This window comes from Rhinoderma darwinii, chromosome 3, assembly GCF_050947455.1.
Source record: "Rhinoderma darwinii isolate aRhiDar2 chromosome 3, aRhiDar2.hap1, whole genome shotgun sequence".
Classification (NCBI taxonomy): domain Eukaryota; kingdom Metazoa; phylum Chordata; class Amphibia; order Anura; family Rhinodermatidae; genus Rhinoderma; species Rhinoderma darwinii.
Genome location: NC_134689.1, coordinates 413,992,520 through 414,012,691, shown reverse-complemented (window position 1 = coordinate 414,012,691; position 20,172 = coordinate 413,992,520). Strand labels below are relative to the sequence as shown.

General features: G+C 37.5%; 9 non-coding genes across 9 annotated transcripts; all 9 read right to left on the bottom strand.

Annotated features, from left to right (window-relative positions):
* Window positions 1-1,682: 1,682 nt before the first annotated feature.
* TRNAQ-CUG (transfer RNA glutamine (anticodon CUG)) lies at window positions 1,683-1,754 on the bottom strand. The gene has a single exon. It is a non-coding gene; the product is annotated as a tRNA-Gln (tRNA).
* Window positions 1,755-4,059: 2,305 nt separating this feature from the next.
* On the bottom strand, window positions 4,060-4,131 carry TRNAQ-CUG (transfer RNA glutamine (anticodon CUG)). Its single transcript has one exon. It is a non-coding gene; the product is annotated as a tRNA-Gln (tRNA).
* A 1,296-nt stretch (window positions 4,132-5,427) lies between these two features.
* On the bottom strand, window positions 5,428-5,499 carry TRNAQ-CUG (transfer RNA glutamine (anticodon CUG)). The gene has a single exon. It is a non-coding gene; the product is annotated as a tRNA-Gln (tRNA).
* A 612-nt stretch (window positions 5,500-6,111) lies between these two features.
* TRNAQ-CUG (transfer RNA glutamine (anticodon CUG)) lies at window positions 6,112-6,183 on the bottom strand. The gene has a single exon. It is a non-coding gene; the product is annotated as a tRNA-Gln (tRNA).
* Window positions 6,184-7,484: 1,301 nt separating this feature from the next.
* Window positions 7,485-7,556, bottom strand: TRNAQ-CUG (transfer RNA glutamine (anticodon CUG)). The gene has a single exon. It is a non-coding gene; the product is annotated as a tRNA-Gln (tRNA).
* Window positions 7,557-10,453: 2,897 nt separating this feature from the next.
* Window positions 10,454-10,525, bottom strand: TRNAQ-CUG (transfer RNA glutamine (anticodon CUG)). The gene has a single exon. It is a non-coding gene; the product is annotated as a tRNA-Gln (tRNA).
* A 1,294-nt stretch (window positions 10,526-11,819) lies between these two features.
* TRNAQ-CUG (transfer RNA glutamine (anticodon CUG)) lies at window positions 11,820-11,891 on the bottom strand. The gene has a single exon. It is a non-coding gene; the product is annotated as a tRNA-Gln (tRNA).
* A 4,268-nt stretch (window positions 11,892-16,159) lies between these two features.
* On the bottom strand, window positions 16,160-16,231 carry TRNAQ-UUG (transfer RNA glutamine (anticodon UUG)). The gene has a single exon. It is a non-coding gene; the product is annotated as a tRNA-Gln (tRNA).
* A 617-nt stretch (window positions 16,232-16,848) lies between these two features.
* Window positions 16,849-16,920, bottom strand: TRNAQ-UUG (transfer RNA glutamine (anticodon UUG)). Its single transcript has one exon. It is a non-coding gene; the product is annotated as a tRNA-Gln (tRNA).
* Window positions 16,921-20,172: the final 3,252 nt, after the last annotated feature.

Below are 20,172 nucleotides of genomic sequence, written 5' to 3'. Positions count from 1 at the left end.
TACTGCCAAGGCAAAAAGACTGTAAATTAGTTTCCAATTGGATAATCTACAATGTGCATCATACTAATTTCCAAGGTCTGTCTGTACTGAACACCCTACGAGCTGGAAGTAGAGCCAGTGTTTGCATTACGTGCCATAAAAAGACTCTTTAAATTTGTTAATTTTATATGCTCTCAATTACATTGGTTTAATTATCTCTACGAGAGAATATGATCACATTTTTTTTGTTGTTAAATCGTGTTTATGGCGTACAACAATCACTATCAATACCTCATTGTAAAAGGATTACACTCAGAAGGAAGTAAACTGTGGCAAGGTCCCACCGAGAGTTGACCTTGGATTGCTGGATTCAGAGTCCAGAGTGCTAACCATTACACCATGGAACCCCTGACAATAGAGTGCAGTTTGGATATTTCTACTAAGCAGGCAGTACGTGTAATTACAATAACAGGTCGGCTATCATTCAAAATCGACCTCCCACAATAATCAAGAGGGCATAGCTTCTGTGCCTGCATGATCACCAAGATGTACAATTATTTTCTATTGCGGTTATATAACAAAAGCTAGAACCCTGCATTTGGAAAGGGAAAATACTATTAACAACTCAATGGGAAAAAACTGGGAAATGAAATTATGAATTTCAGTTGACTGAAAACTTAACTGTTGTAACCAGTGTCAGGCAGCTACTGCCAAGGCAAAAAGACCGTAAATTAGTTTCCAATTGGATAATCTACAATGTGGATCATACTAATTTCCAAGGTCTGTCTGTACTGAACACCCTACGAGCTGGAAGTAGAGCCAGTGTTTGCATTACGTGCCATAAAAAGACTCTTTAAATTTGTTAATTTTATATGCTCTCAATTACATTGGTTTAATTATCTCTACGAGAGAATATGATCACATTTTTTTTGTTGTTAAATCGTGTTTATGGCGTACAACAATCACTATCAATACCTCATTGTAAAAGGATTACAATCAGAAGGAAGTAAACTGTGGCAAGGTCCCACCGAGAGTTGAACTCAGATTGCTGGATTCAGAGTCCAGAGTGCCTACCATTACACCATGGAACCATTGACAATGGAGTGCAGTTTGGATATTTCTACTAAACAGGCAGTACGTGTAATTACAATAACAGGTCGGCTATCATTCAAAATCGACCTCCCACAATAATCAAGAGGGCATAGCTTCTGTGCCTGCATGATCACCAAGATGTACAATTATTTTCTATTGCGGTTATATAACAAAAGCTAGAACCCTGCATTTGGAAAGGGAAAATACTATTAACAACTCAATGGGAAAAAACTGGGAAATGAAATTATGAATTTCAGTTGACTGAAAACTTAACTGTTGTAACCAGTGTCAGGCAGCTACTGCCAAGGCAAAAAGACTGTAAATTAGTTTCCAATTGGATAATCTACAATGTGGATCATACTAATTTCCAAGGTCTGTCTGTACTGAACACCCTACGAGCTGGAAGTAGAGCCAGTGTTTGCATTACATGCCATAAAAAGACTCTTTAAATTTGTTGATTTTATATGCCCTCAATTACATTGGTTTAATTATCTCTACGAGAGAATATTATCACATTTTTTTTGTTGTTAAATCGTGTTTATGGCGTACAACAATCACTATCAATACCTCATTGTAAAAGGATTACACTCAGAAGGAAGTAAACTGTGGCAAGGTCCCACCGAGAGTTGAACTCGGATTGCTGGATTCAGAGTCCAGTTTGCTAACCATTACACCATGGAACCCTTGACAATAGAGTGCAGTTTGGATATTTCTACTAAACAGGCAGTACGTGTAATTACAATAACAGGTCGGCTATCATTCAAAATCGACCTCCCACAATAATCAAGAGGGCATAGCTTCTGTGCCTGCATGATCACCAAGATGTACAATTATTTTCTATTGCGGTTATATAACAAAAGCTAGAACCCTGCATTTGGAAAGGGAAAATACTATTAACAACTCAATGGGAAAAAACTGGGAAATGAAATTATGAATTTCAGTTGACTGAAAACTTAACTTTTGTAACCAGTGTCAGGCAGCTACTGCCAAGGCAAAAAGACTGTAAATTAGTTTCCAATTTGATAATTTACAATGTGGATCATACTAATTTCCAAGGTCTGTCTGTACTGAACACCCTACGAGCTGGAAGTAGAGCCAGTGTTTGCATTACATGCCATAAAAAGACTCTTTAAATTTGTTAATTTTATATGCCCTCAATTACATTGGTTTAATTATCTGTACAAGAGAATATTATCAAATTTTTTGTTGTTGTTAAATCGTGTTTATGGCGTACAACAATCACTATCAATACCTCATTGTAAAAGGATTACACTCAGAAGGAAGTAAACTGTGGCAAGGTCCCACTGAGAGTTGACCTCGGATTGCTTGATTCAGAGTCCAGAGTGCTAACCATTACACCATGGAACCCCTGACAATAGAGTGCAGTTTGGATATTTCTACTAAACAGGCAGTACGTGTAATTACAATAACAGGTCGGCTATCATTCAAAATCGACCTCCCACAATAATCAAGAGGGCATAGCTTCTGTGCCTGCATGATCACCAAGATGTACAATTATTTTCTATTGCGGTTATATAACAAAAGCTAGAACCCTGCATTTGGAAAGGGAAAATACTATTAACAACTCAATGGGAAAAAACTGGGAAATGAAATTATGAATTTCAGTTGACTGAAAACTTAACTGTTGTAACCAGTGTCAGGCAGCTACTGCCAAGGCAAAAAGACTGTAAATTAGTTTCCAATTGGATAATCTACAATGTGGATCATACTAATTTCCAAGGTCTGTCTGTACTGAACACACTACGAGCTGGAAGTAGAGCCAGTGTTTGCATTACATGCCATAAAAAGACTCTTTAAATTTGTTAATTTTATATGCCCTCAATTACATTGGTTTAATTATCTCTACGAGAGAATATTATCAAATTTTTTTTGTTGTTAAATCGTGTTTATGGCGTACAACAATCACTATCAATACCTCATTGTAAAAGGATTACACTCAGAAGGAAGTAAACTGTGCCAAGGTCCCACCGAGAGTTGAACTCGGATTGCTGGATTCAGAGTCCAGACCATTACACCATGGAACCCTTGACAATAGAGTGCAGTTTGGATATTTCTACTAAACAGGCAGTACGTGTAATTACAATAACAGGTCGGCTATCATTCAAAATCGACCTCCCACAATAATCAAGAGGGCATAGCTTCTGTGCCTGCATGATCACCAAGATGTACAATTATTTTCTATTGCGGTTATATAACAAAAGCTAGAACCCTGCATTTGGAAAGGGAAAATACTATTAACAACTCAATGGGAAAAAACTGGGAAATGAAATTATGAATTTCAGTTGACTGAAAACTTAAGGGTATGTGCACACACACTAATTACGTCCGTAATTGACGGACGTATTTCGGCCGCAAGTCCCGGACCGAACACACTGCAGGGAGCCGGGCTCCTAGCATCATACTTATGTACGACGCTAGGAGTCCCTGCCTCGCTGCAGGACAACTGTCCCGTACTGTAAACATGATTATACTACGGGACAGTTGTCCTGCAGCAAGGCAGGGACTCCTAGCGTCGTACATAAGTATGATGCTAGGAGCCCGGCTCCCTGCACTGTGTTCGGTCCGGGACTTGCGGCCGAAATACGTCCGTTCCTTACGGACGTAATTAGTGTGTGTGCACATACCCTAACTGTTGTAACCAGTGTCAGGCAGGTACTGCCAAGGCAAAAAGACTGTAAATTAGTTTCCAATTGGATAATCTACAATGTGGATCATACTAATTTCCAAGGTCTGTCTGTACTGAACACCCTACGAGCTGGAAGTAGAGCCAGTGTTTGCATTACATGCCATAAAAAGACTCTTTAAATTTGTTGATTTTATATGCCCTCAATTACATTGGTTTAATTATCTCTACGAGAGAATATTATCACATTTTTTTTGTTGTTAAATCGTGTTTATGGCGTACAACAATCACTATCAATACCTCATTGTAAAAGGATTACACTCAGAAGGAAGTAAACTGTGGCAAGGTCCCACCGAGAGTTGAACTCGGATTGCTGGATTCAGAGTCCAGATTGCTAACCATTACACCATGGAACCCTTGACAATAGAGTGCAGTTTGGATATTTCTACTAAACAGGCAGTACGTGTAATTACAATAACAGGTCGGCTATCATTCAAAATCGACCTCCCACAATAATCAAGAGGGCATAGCTTCTGTGCCTGCATGATCACCAAGATGTACAATTATTTTCTATTGCGGTTATATAACAAAAGCTAGAACCCTGCATTTGGAAAGGGAAAATACTATTAACAACTCAATGGGAAAAAACTGGGAAATGAAATTATGAATTTCAGTTGACTGAAAACTTAACTTTTGTAACCAGTGTCAGGCAGCTACTGCCAAGGCAAAAAGACTGTAAATTAGTTTCCAATTGGATAATCTACAATGTGCATCATACTAATTTCCAAGGTCTGTCTGTACTGAACACCCTACGAGCTGGAAGTAGAGCCAGTGTTTGCATTACGTGCCATAAAAAGACTCTTTAAATTTGTTAATTTTATATGCTCTCAATTACATTGGTTTAATTATCTCTACGAGAGAATATGATCACATTTTTTTTGTTGTTAAATCGTGTTTATGGCGTACAACAATCACTATCAATACCTCATTGTAAAAGGATTACACTCAGAAGGAAGTAAACTGTGGCAAGGTCCCACCGAGAGTTGACCTTGGATTGCTGGATTCAGAGTCCAGAGTGCTAACCATTACACCATGGAACCCTTGACAATAGAGTGCAGTTTGGATATTTCTACTAAGCAGGCAGTACGTGTAATTACAATAACAGGTCGGCTATCATTCAAAATCGACCTCCCACAATAATCAAGAGGGCATAGCTTCTGTGCCTGCATGATCACCAAGATGTACAATTATTTTCTATTGCGGTTATATAACAAAAGCTAGAACCCTGCATTTGGAAAGGGAAAATACTATTAACAACTCAATGGGAAAAAACTGGGAAATGAAATTATGAATTTCAGTTGACTGAAAACTTAACTGTTGTAACCAGTGTCAGGCAGCTACTGCCAAGGCAAAAAGACCGTAAATTAGTTTCCAATTGGATAATCTACAATGTGGATCATACTAATTTCCAAGGTCTGTCTGTACTGAACACCCTACGAGCTGGAAGTAGAGCCAGTGTTTGCATTACGTGCCATAAAAAGACTCTTTAAATTTGTTAATTTTATATGCTCTCAATTACATTGGTTTAATTATCTCTACGAGAGAATATGATCACATTTTTTTTGTTGTTAAATCGTGTTTATGGCGTACAACAATCACTATCAATACCTCATTGTAAAAGGATTACAATCAGAAGGAAGTAAACTGTGGCAAGGTCCCACCGAGAGTTGACCTCGGATTGCTGGATTCAGAGTCCAGAGTGCTAACCATTACACCATGGAACCCTTGACAATAGAGTGCAGTTTGGATATTTCTACTAAACAGGCAGTACGTGTAATTACAATAACACGTCGGCTATCATTCAAAATCGACCTCCCACAATAATCAAGAGGGCATAGCTTCTGTGCCTGCATGATCACCAAGATGTACAATTATTTTCTATTGTGGTTATATAACAAAAGCTAGAACCCTGCATTTGGAAAGGGAAAATACTATTAACAACTCAATGGGAAAAAACTGGGAAATGAAATTATGAATTTCAGTTGACTGAAAACTTAACTGTTGTAACCAGTGTCAGGCAGCTACTGCCAAGGCAAAAAGACCGTAAATTAGTTTCCAATTGGATAATCTACAATGTGGATCATACTAATTTCCAAGGTCTGTCTGTACTGAACACCCTACGAGCTGGAAGTAGAGCCAGTGTTTGCATTACGTGCCATAAAAAGACTCTTTAAATTTGTTAATTTTATATGCTCTCAATTACATTGGTTTAATTATCTCTACGAGAGAATATGATCACATTTTTTTTGTTGTTAAATCGTGTTTATGGCGTACAACAATCACTATCAATACCTCATTGTAAAAGGATTACACTCAGAAGGAAGTAAACTGTGGCAAGGTCCCACCGAGAGTTGACCTCGGATTGCTGGATTCAGAGTCCAGAGTGCTAACCATTACACCATGGAACCCTTGACAATAGAGTGCAGTTTGGATATTTCTACTAAACAGGCAGTACGTGTAATTACAATAACAGGTCGGCTATCATTCAAAATCGACCTCCCACAATAATCAAGAGGGCATAGCTTCTGTGCCTGCATGATCACTAAGATGTACAATTATTTTCTATTGCGGTTATATAACAAAAGCTAGAACCCTGCATTTGGAAAGGGAAAATACTATTAACAACTCAATGGGAAAAAACTGGGAAATGAAACTATGAATTTCAGTTGACTGAAAACTTAACTGTTGTAACCAGTGTCAGGCAGCTACTGCCAAGGCAAAAAGACTGTAAATTAGTTTCCAATTGGATAATCTACAATGTGGATCATACTAATTTCCAAGGTCTGTCTGTACTGAACACCCTACGAGCTGGAAGTAGAGCCAGTGTTTGCATTACATGCCATAAAAAGACTCTTTAAATTTGTTAATTTTATATGCCCTCAATTACATTGGTTTAATTATCTCTACGAGAGAATATTATCACATTTTTTTTGTTGTTAAATCGTGTTTATGGCGTACAACAATCACTATCAATACCTCATTGTAAAATGATTACACTCAGAAGGAAGTAAACTGTGGCAAGGTCCCACCGAGACTTGAACTCAGATTGCTGTATTCAGAGTCCAGAGTGCTAACCATTACACCATGGAACCCTTGACAATAGAATGCAGTTTGGATATTTCTACTAAACAGGCAGTACGTGTAATTACAATAACAGGTCGGCTATCATTCAAATTCGACCTCCCACAATAATCAAGAGGGCATAGCTTCTGTGCCTGCATGATCACCAAGATAAACAATAATTTTCTATTGCAGTTATATAACAAAAGCTAGAACCCTGCATTTGGAAAGGGAAAATACTATTAACAACTCAATGGGAAAAAACTGGGAAATGAAATTATGAATTTCAGTTGACTGAAAACTTAACTGTTGTAACCAGTGTCAGGCAGCTACTGCCAAGGCAAAAAGACTGTAAATTAGTTTCCAATTGGATAATCTACAATGTGGATCATACTAATTTCCAAGGTCTGTCTGTACTGAACACCCTACGAGCTGGAAGTAGAGCCAGTGTTTGCATTACATGCCATAAAAAGACTCTTTAAATTTGTTAATTGTATATGCCCTCAATTACATTGGTTTAATTATCTCTACGAGAGAATATTATCACATATTTTTTGTTGTTAAATCGTGTTTATGGCGTACAACAATCACTATCAATACAATACCTCATTGAAAAAGGATTACACTCAGAAGGAATTAAACTGTTGCAAGGTCCCACCGAGAGTTAAACTCGGATTGCTGGATTCAGAGTCCAGAGTGCTAACCATTACACCATGGAACCCTTGACAATAGAGTGCAGTTTGGATATTTCTACTAAACAGGCAGTACGTGTAATTACAATAACAGGTCGGCTATCATTCAAAATCGACCTCCCACAATAATCAAGAGGGCATAGCTTCTGTGCCTGCATGATCACCAAGATGTACAATTATTTTCTATTGCGGTTATATAACAAAAGCTAGAACCCTGCATTTAGAAAGGGAAAATACTATTACCAACTCAATGGGAAAAAACTGGGAAATTAAATTATGAATTTCAGTTGACTGAGAAGTTAACGGTAGTAGCCAGTGTCAGGCAGAGTTGGCTATCAATCAAAGTCGACCTCCCACAATAATCAAGTGGGCATAGATTCTGTGCCTGCATGATCACCAAGATGTACAATTATTTTCTATTGCGGTTATATAACAAAAGCTAGAACCCTGCATTTAGAAAGGGAAAATACTATTACCAACTCAATGGGAAAAAACTGGGAAATGAAATTATGAATTTCAGTTGACTGAAAAGTTAACGGTAGTAGCCAGTGTCAGGCAGCTACTGCCAAGGCAAAAAGACTGTAAATTAGTTTCCATTTGGATAATCTACAATGTGGATAATACTAATTTCCAAAGTCTGTCTGTACTGAACACCCTACGAGCTGGAAGTAGAGCCAGTGTTTGCATTACATGCCATAAAAAGACCCTTTAAATTTGTTGATTTTATATACCCTCAATTCCATTCTTTTAATTATCTCTACGAGAGAATATTCTAAATAAAAATTGTGTTGCTAAATCGTGTTTATGGCGTACAACAAGCACTATCAATACAATACCTCATTCAAAAGGTACTACACTCATAAGGAAACTGTGGCAAGGTCCCACCGAGAGTTGAACTCAAATTGCTGGATTCAAAGTCCAGAGTGCTAACCATTACACCATGGAACCCTTGACAATAGAGTGAAGTTTGGATATTTCTACGAAACAGGCAGTACGTGTAATTACAATAAAGGGTCGGCTATCAATCAAAGTCGACCTCCCACAATAATCAAGAGGGCATAGCTTCTGTGCCTGCATGATCACCAAGATGTACAATTATTTTCTATTGCGGTTATATAACAAAAGCTAGAACCTTGCATTTAGAAAGGGAGAATACTATTACCAACTCAATGGGAAAAAACTGGGAAATGAAATTATGAATTTCAGTTGACTGAAAAGTTAACGGTAGTAACCAGTGTCAGGCAGCTACTGCCAAGGCAGAAAGACTGTAAATTAGTTTCCATTTGGATAATCTACAATGTGGATCATACTAATTTCCAAGGTCTGTCTGTACTGAACACCCTACGAGCTGGAAGTAGAGCCAGTGTTTGCATTACATGTTATAAAAAGACTCTTTAAATGTGTTCATTTTATATGCCCTCAATTACATTGGTTTAATTATCTCTACGAGAGAATATTATCACATTTTTTTTGTTGTTAAATCGTGTTTATGGCGTACAACAATCACTATCAATACCTCATTGTAAAAGGATTACACTCAGAAGGAAGTAAACTGTGGCAAGGTCCCACCGAGAGTTGACCTCGGATTGCTGGATTCAGAGTACAGAGTGCTAACCATTACACAATGGAACCCTTGACAATAAAGTGCAGTTTGGATATTTCTACTAAACAGGCAGTACGTGTAATTACAATAACAGGTCGGCTATCATTCAAAATCGACCTCCCACAATAATCAAGAGGGCATTGCTTCTGTGCCTGCATGATCACCAAGATGTACAATTATTTTCTATTGCTGTTATATAACAAAAGCTAGTACCCTGCATTTGGAAAGGGAAAATACTATTAACAACTCAATGGGAAAAAACTGGGAAATTAAATTATGAATTTCAGTTGACTGAAAACGTAACTGTTGTAACCAGTGTCAGGCAGCTACTGCCAAGGCAAAAAGACTGTAAATTAGTTTCCATTTGGATAATCTACAATGTGGACAATACTAATTTCCAAGGTCTGACAGTACTGAACACCCTACGAGCTGGAAGTAGAGCCAGTGTTTGCATTACATGCCATAAAAAGACTCTTTAAATGTGTTCATTTTATATGCCCTCAATTACATTGGTTTAATTATCTCTACGAGAGAATATTATCACATATTTTTTGTTGTTAAATCGTGTTTATGGCGTACAACAATCACTATCAATACCTCATTGTAAAAGGATTACACTCAGAAGGAAGTAAACTGTGGCAAGGTCCCACCGAGAGTTGACCTCGGATTGCTGGATTCAGAGTGCTAACCATTACACCATGGAACCCTTGACAATAGAGTGCAGTTTGGATATTTCTACTAAACAGGCAGTACGTGTAATTACAATAACAGGTCGGCTATCATTCAAAATCGACCTCCCACAATAATCAAGAGGGCATTGCTTCTGTGCCTGCATGATCACCAAGATGTACAATTATTTTCTATTGCTGTTATATAACAAAAGCTAGTACCCTGCATTTGGAAAGGGAAAATACTATTAACAACTCAATGGGAAAAAACTGGGAAATTAAATTATGAATTTCAGTTGACTGAAAACTTAACTGTTGTAACCAGTGTCAGGCAGCTACTGCCAAGGCAAAAAGACTGTAAATTAGTTTCCATTTGGATAATCTACAATGTGGACAATACTAATTTCCAAGGTCTGACAGTACTGAACACCCTACGAGCTGGAAGTAGAGCCAGTGTTTGCATTACATGCCATAAAAAGACTCTTTAAATTTGTTAATTGTATATGCCCTCAATTACATTGGTTTAATTATCTCTACGAGAGAATATTATCACATATTTTTTGTTGTTAAATCGTGTTTATGGCGTACAACAATCACTATCAATACAATACCTCATTGAAAAAGGATTACACTCAGAAGGAATTAAACTGTTGCAAGGTCCCACCGAGAGTTAAACTCGGATTGCTGGATTCAGAGTCCAGAGTGCTAACCATTACACCATGGAACCCTTGACAATAGAGTGCAGTTTGGATATTTCAACTAAACAGGCAGTACGTGTAATTACAATAACAGGTCGGCTATCATTCAAAATCGACCTCCCACAATAATCAAGAGGGCATAGCTTCTGTGCCTGCATGATCACCAAGATGTACAATTATTTTCTATTGCGGTTATATAACAAAAGCTAGAACCCTGCATTTGGAAAGGGAAAATACTATTAACAACTCAATGGGAAAAAACTGGGAAATGAAATTATGAATTTCAGTTGACTGAAAACGTAACTGTTGTAACCAGTGTCAGGCAGCTACTGCCAAGGCAAAAAGACTGTAAATTAGTTTCCAATTGGATAATCTACAATGTGGATCATACTAATTTCCAAGGTCTGTCTGTACTGAACACCCTACGAGCTGGAAGTAGAGCCAGTGTTTGCATTACATGCCATAAAAAGACTCTTTAAATGTGTTAATTTTATATGCCCTCAATTACATTGGTTTAATTATCTCTACGAGAGAATATTATCACATTTTTTTTGTTGTTAAATCGTGTTTATGGCGTACAACAATCACTATCAATACCTCATTGTAAAAGGATTACACTCAGAAGGAAGTAAACTGTGGCAAGGTCCCACCGAGAGTTGACCTCGGATTGCTGGATTCAGAGTGCTAACCATTACACAATGGAACCCTTGACAATAGAGTGCAGTTTGGATATTTCTACTAAACAGGCAGTACGTGTAATTACAATAACAGGTCGGCTATCATTCAAAATCGACCTCCCACAATAATCAAGAGGGCATTGCTTCTGTGCCTGCATGATCACCAAGATGTACAATTATTTTCTATTGCTGTTGTATAACAAAAGCTAGTACCCTGCATTTGGAAAGGGAAAATACTATTAACAACTCAATGGGAAAAAACTGGGAAATTAAATTATGAATTTCAGTTGACTGAAAACTTAACTGTTGTAACCAGTGTCAGGCAGCTACTGCCAAGGCAAAAAGACTGTAAATTAGTTTCCATTTGGATAATCTACAATGTGGACAATACTAATTTCCAAGGTCTGTCTGTACTGAACACCCTACGAGCTGGAAGTAGAGCCAGTGTTTGCATTACATGCCATAAAAAGACTCTTTAAATTTGTTAATTGTATATGCCCTCAATTACATTGGTTTAATTATCTCTACGAGAGAATATTATCACATATTTTTTGTTGTTAAATCGTGTTTATGGCGTACAACAATCACTATCAATACAATACCTCATTGAAAAAGGATTACACTCAGAAGGAATTAAACTGTTGCAAGGTCCCACCGAGAGTTAAACTCGGATTGCTGGATTCAGAGTCCAGAGTGCTAACCATTACACCATGGAACCCTTGACAATAGAGTGCAGTTTGGATATTTCTACTAAACAGGCAGTACGTGTAATTACAATAAAGGGTCGGCTATCATTCAAAATCGACCTCCCACAATAATCAAGAGGGCATAGATTCTGTGCCTGCATGATCACCAAGATGTACAATTATTTTATATTGCGGTTATATAACAAAAGCTAGAACCCTGCATTTGGAAAGGGAAAATACTATTAACAACTCAATGGGAAAAAACTGGGAAATATAATTATGAATTTCAGTAGACTGAAAACGTAACTGTTGTAACCAGTGTCAGGCAGCTACTGCCAAGGCAAAAAGACTGTAAATTAGTTTCCAATTATATAATCTACAATGTGGATCATACTAATTTCCAAGTTCTGTCTGTACTGAACACCCTACGAGCTGGAAGTAGAGCCAGTGTTTGCATTACATGCCATAAAAAGACTCTTTAAATGTGTTAATTTTATATGCCCTCAATTACATTGGTTTAATTATCTCTACGAGAGAATATTATCACATTTTTTTTGTTGTTAAATCGTGTTTATGGCGTACAACAATCACTATCAATACCTCATTGTAAAAGGATTACACTCAGAAGGAAGTAAACTGTGGCAAGGTCCCACCGAGAGTTGACCTCGTATTGCTGGATTCAGAGTGCTAACCATTACACTATGGAACCCTTGACAATAGAGTGCAGTTTGGATATTTCTACTAAACAGGCAGTACGTGTAATTACAATAACAGGTCGGCTATCATTCAAAATCGACCTCCCACAATAATCAAGAGGGCATAGCTTCTGTGCCTGCATGATCACCAAGATGTACAATTATTTTCTATTGCGGTTATATAACAAAAGCTAGAACCCTGCATTTGGAAAGGGAAAATACTATTAACAACTCAATGGGAAAAAACTGGGAAATTAAATTATGAATTTCAGTTGACTGAAAACGTAACTGTTGTAACCAGTGTCAGGCAGCTAATGCCAAGGCAAAAATACTGTAAATTAGTTTCCAAATGGATAATCTACAATGTGGATCATACTAATTTCCAAGGTCTGTCTGTACTGAACACCCTACGAGCTGGAAGTAGAGCCAGTGTTTGCATTACATGCCATAAAAAGACTCTTTAAATTTGTTAATTGTATATGCCCTCAATTACATTGGTTTAATTATCTCTACGAGAGAATATTATCACATATTTTTTTGTTGTTAAATCGTGTTTATGGCGTACAACAATCACTATCAATACAATACCTCATGGAAAATGGATTACACTCACAAGGATGTAAACTGAGGCAAGGTCCCACCGAGAGTTGAACTGGGATTGCAGAATTCAGACTCCAGAGTGCTAACCATTACACCATGGATCCCCTGACAATAGAGTGCAGTTTGGATATTTCTACTAAACAGGCAGTACGTGTAATTACAATAACAGGTCGGCTATCATTCAAAATCGACCTCCCACAATAATCAAGAGGGAATAGCTTCTGTGCCTGCATGATCACCAAGATGTACAATTATTTTCTATTGCGGTTATATAACAAAAGCTAGTACCCTGCATTTGGAAAGGGAAAATACTATTAACAACTCAATGGGAAAAAACTGGGAAATTAAATTATGAATTTCAGTTGACTGAAAACTTAACTGTTGTAACCAGTGTCAGGCAGCTACTGCCAAGGCAAAATGACTGTAAATTAGTTTCCATTTGGACAATGTGGATCATACTAATTTCCAAGGTCTGTCTGTACTGAACACACTACGAGCTGGAAGTAGAGCCAGTGTTTGCATTACATGCCATAAAAAGACTCTTTAAATTTGTTAATTTTATATGCCCTCAATTAAATTGGTTTAATTATCTCTACGAGAGAATATTATCACATTTTTTATGTTGTTAAATCGTGTTTATGGCGTATAACAATCACTATCAATACAATACCTCATTGAAAAAGGATTACACTCGGAAGGAATTAAACTGTGGCAAGGTCCCACCGAGAGTTGAACTCAGATTGCTGGATTCAGAGTGCTAACCATTACACCATGGAACCCTTGACAATAGAGTGCAGTTTGGATATTTCTACTAAACAGGCAGTACGTGTAATTACAATAAAGGGTCGGCTATCAATCAAAGTCGACCTCCCACAATAATCAAGAGGGCATAGCTTCTGTGCCTGCATGATTACCAAGATGTACAATTATTTTCTATTGCGGTTATATAACAAAAGCTAAAACCCTGCATTTAGAAAGGGAAAATACTATTACCAACTTAATGGGAAAAAACTGGGAAATAAATTTATGAATTTCAGTTGACTGAAAAGTTAAGGGTAGTAACCAGTGTCAGGCAGCTACTGCCAAGGCAAAAAGACTGTAAATTAGTTTCCATTTGGATAATCTACAATGTGGATCATACTAATTTCCAAGGTCTGTCTGTACTGAACACCCTACGAGCTGGAAGTAGAGCCAGTGTTTGCATTGCATGCCATAAAAAGACCCTTTCAATTTGTTGATTTTATATGCCCTCAATTCCATTCGTTTAATTCTCTCTACGAGAGAATATTATAAAAAACATTTGTGTTGCTAAATCGTGTTTATGGCGTACAACAAGCACTATCAATACAATACCTCATTAAAAAGGTACTACACTCAGAAGGAAGTAAACTGTGGCAAGGTCCCACCGAGAGTTGAACTCGGATTGCTGTATTCAGAGTCCAGAGTGCTAACCATTACACCATGGAACCCTTGCCAATAGAGTGAGGTTTGGATATTTCTACTAAACAGGCAGTACGTGTAATTACAATAAAGGGTCGGCTATCAATCAAAGTCGACCTCCCACAAAAATCAAGAGGGCATAGCTTCTGTGCCTGCATGATCACCAAGATGTACAATTATTTTCTATTGCGGTTATATAACAAAAGCTAGAACCCTGCATTTAGAAAGGGAAAATACTATTACCAACTCAATGGGAAAAAACTGGGAAATTAAATTATGAATTTCAGTTGACTGAGAAGTTAACGGTAGTAGCCAGTGTCAGGCAGAGTTGGCTATCAATCAAAGTCGACCTCCCACAATAATCAAGTGGGCATAGATTCTGTGCCTGCATGATCACCAAGATGTACAATTATTTTCTATTGCGGTTATATAACAAAAGCTAGAACCCTGCATTTAGAAAGGGAAAATACTATTACCAACTCAATGGGAAAAAACTGGGAAATGAAATTATGAATTTCAGTTGACTGAAAAGTTAACGGTAGTAGCCAGTGTCAGGCAGCTACTGCCAAGGCAAAAAGACTGTAAATTAGTTTCCATTTGGATAATCTACAATGTGGATAATACTAATTTCCAAAGTCTGTCTGTACTGAACACCCTACGAGCTGGAAGTAGAGCCAGTGTTTGCATTACATGCCATAAAAAGACCCTTTAAATTTGTTGATTTTATATACCCTCAATTCCATTCTTTTAATTATCTCTACGAGAGAATATTCTAAATAAAAATTGTGTTGCTAAATCGTGTTTATGGCGTACAACAAGCACTATCAATACAATACCTCATTCAAAAGGTACTACACTCATAAGGAAACTGTGGCAAGGTCCCACCGAGAGTTGAACTCAAATTGCTGGATTCAAAGTCCAGAGTGCTAACCATTACACCATGGAACCCTTGACAATAGAGTGAAGTTTGGATATTTCTACGAAACAGGCAGTACGTGTAATTACAATAAAGGGTCGGCTATCAATCAAAGTCGACCTCCCACAATAATCAAGAGGGCATAGCTTCTGTGCCTGCATGATCACCAAGATGTACAATTATTTTCTATTGCGGTTATATAACAAAAGCTAGAACCTTGCATTTAGAAAGGGAGAATACTATTACCAACTCAATGGGAAAAAACTGGGAAATGAAATTATGAATTTCAGTTGACTGAAAAGTTAACGGTAGTAACCAGTGTCAGGCAGCTACTGCCAAGGCAGAAAGACTGTAAATTAGTTTCCATTTGGATAATCTACAATGTGGATCATACTAATTTCCAAGGTCTGTCTGTACTGAACACCCTACGAGCTGGAAGTGGAGCCAGTGTTTGCATTACATGCCATAAATAGACCCTTTAAATTTGTTGATTTTATATGCCCTCAATTCCATTCGTTTAATTATCTCTACGAGAGAATATTATAAAAAACATTTGTGTTGCTAAATCGTGTTTATGGCGTACAACAAGCACTATCAATACAATACTCATTGAATAGGTACTACACTCAGAAGGAAGTAAACTGTGGCAAGGTCCCACCGAGAGTTGAACTCGGATTGCTGGATTCAAAGTCCAGAGTGCTAACCATTACACCATGGAACCTTTGACGATAGAGGGAGGTTTGGATATTTCTACTAAACAGGCAGTACGTGTAATTACAATAAAGGGTCAGCTATCAATCAAAGTCGACCTCCCACAATAATCAAGAGGGCATAGCTTCTGTGACTGCATGATCACCAAGATGTACAATTATTTTCTATTGCGGTTATATAACAAAAGCTAGAACCCTGCATTTAGAAAGGGAAAATACTATTACCAACTCAATGGGAAAAAACTGGGAAATAAATTTATGAATTTCAGTTGACTGAAAAGTTAACGGTAGTAACCAGTGTCAGGCAGCTACTGCCAAGGCAGAAAGACTGTAAATTAGTTTCCATTTGGATAATGTACAATGTGGATCATACTAATTTCCAAGGTCTGTCTGTACTGAACACCCTACGAGCTGCAAGTAGAGCCAGTGTTTGCATTACATGCCATAAAAAGACCCTTTAAATTTGTTGATTTTATATGCCCTCAATTCCATTCGTTTAATTATCTCTACGAGAGAATATTATAAAAAACATTTGTATTGCTAAATCGTGTTTATGGCGTACAACAAGCACTATCAATACAATACTCATTGAATAGGTACTACACTCAGAAGGAAGTAAACTGTGGCAAGGTCCCACCGAGAGTTGAACTCGGATTGCTGGATTCAAAGTCCAGAGTGCTAACCATTACACCATGGAACCTTTGACAATAGAGGGAGGTTTGGATATTTCTACTAAACAGGCAGTATGTGTAATTACAATAAAGGGTCGGCTATCAATCAAAGTCGACCTCCCACAATAATCAAGAGGGCATAGCTTCTGTGCCTGCATGATCACCAAGATGTACAATTATTTTCTATTGCGGTTATATAACAAAAGCTAGAACCCTGCATTTAGAAAGGGAAAATACTATTACCAACTCAATGGGAAAAAACTGGGAAATAAATTTATGAATTTCAGTTGACTGAAAAGTTAACGGTAGTAACCAGTGTCAGGCAGCTACTGCCAAGGCAGAAAGACTGTAAATTAGTTTCCATTTGGATAATGTACAATGTGGATCATACTAATTTCCAAGGTCTGTCTGTACTGAACACCCTACGAGCTGCAAGTAGAGCCAGTGTTTGCATTACATGCCATAAAAAGACCCTTTAAATTTGTTGATTTTATATGCCCTCAATTCCATTCGTTTAATTATCTCTACGAGAGAATATTATAAAAAACATTTGTGTTGCTAAATCGTGTTTATGGCGTACAACAAGCACTATCAATACAATACTCATTGAAAAGGTACTACACTCAGAAGGAAGTAAACTGTGGCAAGGTCCCACCGAGAGTTGAACTCGGATTGCTGGATTCAAAGTCCAGAGTGCTAACCATTACAACATGGCACCCTTGACAATAGAGTGAGGTTTGGATATTTCTACTAAACAGGCAGTACGTGTAATTACAATAAAGGGTCGGCTATCAATCAAAGTCGACCTCCCACAATAATCAAGAGGGCATAGCTTCTGTGCCTGCATGATCACCAAGATGTACAATTATTTTCTATTGCGGTTATATAACAAAAGCTAGAACCCTGCATTTAGAAAGGGAAAATACTATTACCAACTCAATGGGAAAAAACTGGGAAATAAATTTATGAATTTCAGTTGACTGAAAAGTTAAGGGTAGTAACCAGTGTCAGGCAGCTACTGCCAAGGCAAAAAGACTGTAAATTAGTTTCCATTTGGATAATCTACAATGTGGATCATACTAATTGCCAAGGTCTGTCTGTACTGAACACCCTACGAGCTGGAAGTGGAGCCAGTGTTTGCATTACATGCCATAAATAGACCCTTTAAATTTGTTGATTTTATATGCCCTCAATTCCATTCGTTTAATTATCTTTACATGAGAATATTATAAAAAACATTTGTGTTGCTAAATCGTGTTTATGGCGTACAACAAGCACTATCAATACAATACCTCATTGAAAAGGTACTACACTCAGAAGGAAGTAAACTATGGCAAGGTCCCACCAAGAGTTAAACTCGGATTGCTGGATTCAAAGTCCAGAGTGCTAACCATTACACTATGGAACCCTTGACAATAGAGTGAGGTTTGGATATTTCTACTAAACAGGCAGTACGTGTAATTACAATAAAGGGTCGGCTATCAATCAAAGTCGACCTCCCACAATAATCAAGAGGGCATAGCTTCTGTGACTGCATGATCACCAAGATGTACAATTATTTTCTATTGCGGTTATATAACAAAAGCTAGAACCCTGCATTTAGAAAGGGAAAATACTATTACCAACTCAATGGGAAAAAACTGTGAAATAAATTTATGAATTTCAGTTGACTGAAAAGTTAAGGGTAGTAACCAGTGTCAGGCAGCTACTGCCAAGGCAAAAAGACTGTAAATTAGTTTCCATTTGGATAATCTACAATGTGGATCATACTAATTTCCAAGGTCTGTCTGTACTGAACACCCTACGAGCTGCAAGTAGAGCCAGTGTTTGCATTACATGCCATAAAAAGACCCTTTAAATTTGTTGATTTTATATGCCCTCAATTCCATTCGTTTAATTATCTCTACGAGAGAATATTATAAAAAACATTTGTGTTGCTAAATCGTGTTTATGGCGTACAACAAGCACTATCAATACAATACTCATTGAAAGGTACTACACTCAGAAGGAAGTAAACTGTGGCAAGGTCCCACCAAGAGTTGAACTCGGTTTGCTGGATTCAAAGTCCAGAGTGCTAACCATTACACCATGGAACCCTTGACAATAGAGTGAGGTTTGGATATTTCTACTAAACAGGCAGTACGTGTGATTACAATAAAGGGTCGGCTATCAATCAAAGTCGACCTCCCACAATAATCAAGAGAGCATAGCTTCTGTGCCTGCATGATCACCAAGATGTACAATTATTTTCTATTGCGGTTATATAACAAAAGCTAGAACCCTGCATTTAGAAAGGGAAAATACTATTACCAACTCAATGGGAAAAAACTGTGAAATAAATTTATGAATTTCAGTTGACTGAAAAGTTAAGGGTAGTAACCAGTGTCAGGCAGCTACTGCCAAGGCAAAAAGACTGTAAATTAGTTTCCATTTGGATAATCTACAATGTGGATCATACTAATTTCCAAGGTCTGTCTGTACTGAACACCCTACGAGCTGCAAGTAGAGCCAGTGTTTGCATTACATGCCATAAAAAGACCCTTTAAATTTGTTGATTTTATATGCCCTCAATTCCATTCGTTTAATTATCTCTACGAGAGAATATTATAAAAAACTTTTGTGTTGCTAAATCGTGTTTATGGCTTACAACAAGAACTATCAAAACAATACCTCATTGAAAAGGTACTACCCTCGGAAGGAAGTAAACTGTGGCAAGGTCCCACCGAGAGTTGAACTCGGATTGCTGGATTCAAAGTCCAGAGTGCTAAAAATTACACCATGGAACCCTTGAAAATAGAGTGAGGTTTGGATATTTCTACTAAACTGGCAGTACGTGTAATTACAATAAAGGGTCAGCTATCAATCAAAGTTGACCTCCCACAATAATCAAGAGGGCATAGCTTCTGTGCCTGCATGATCACCAAGATGTACAATTATTTTCTATTGCGGTTATATAACAAAAGCTAGAACCCTGCATTTAGAAAGGGAAAATACTATTACCAACTCAATGGGAAAAAACTGGGAAATAAATTTATGAATTTCAGTTGACTGAAAAGTTAAGGGTAGTAACCAGTGTCAGGCAGCTACTGCCAAGGCAAAAAGACTGTAAATTAGTTTCCATTTGGATAATCTACAATGTGGATCATACTAATTTCCAAGGTCTGTCTGTACTGAACACCCTACGAGCTGGAAGTAGAGCCAGTGTTTGCATTACATGCCATAAAAAGACCCTTTAAATTTGTTGATTTTATATGCCCTCAATTCCATTCGTTTAATTATCT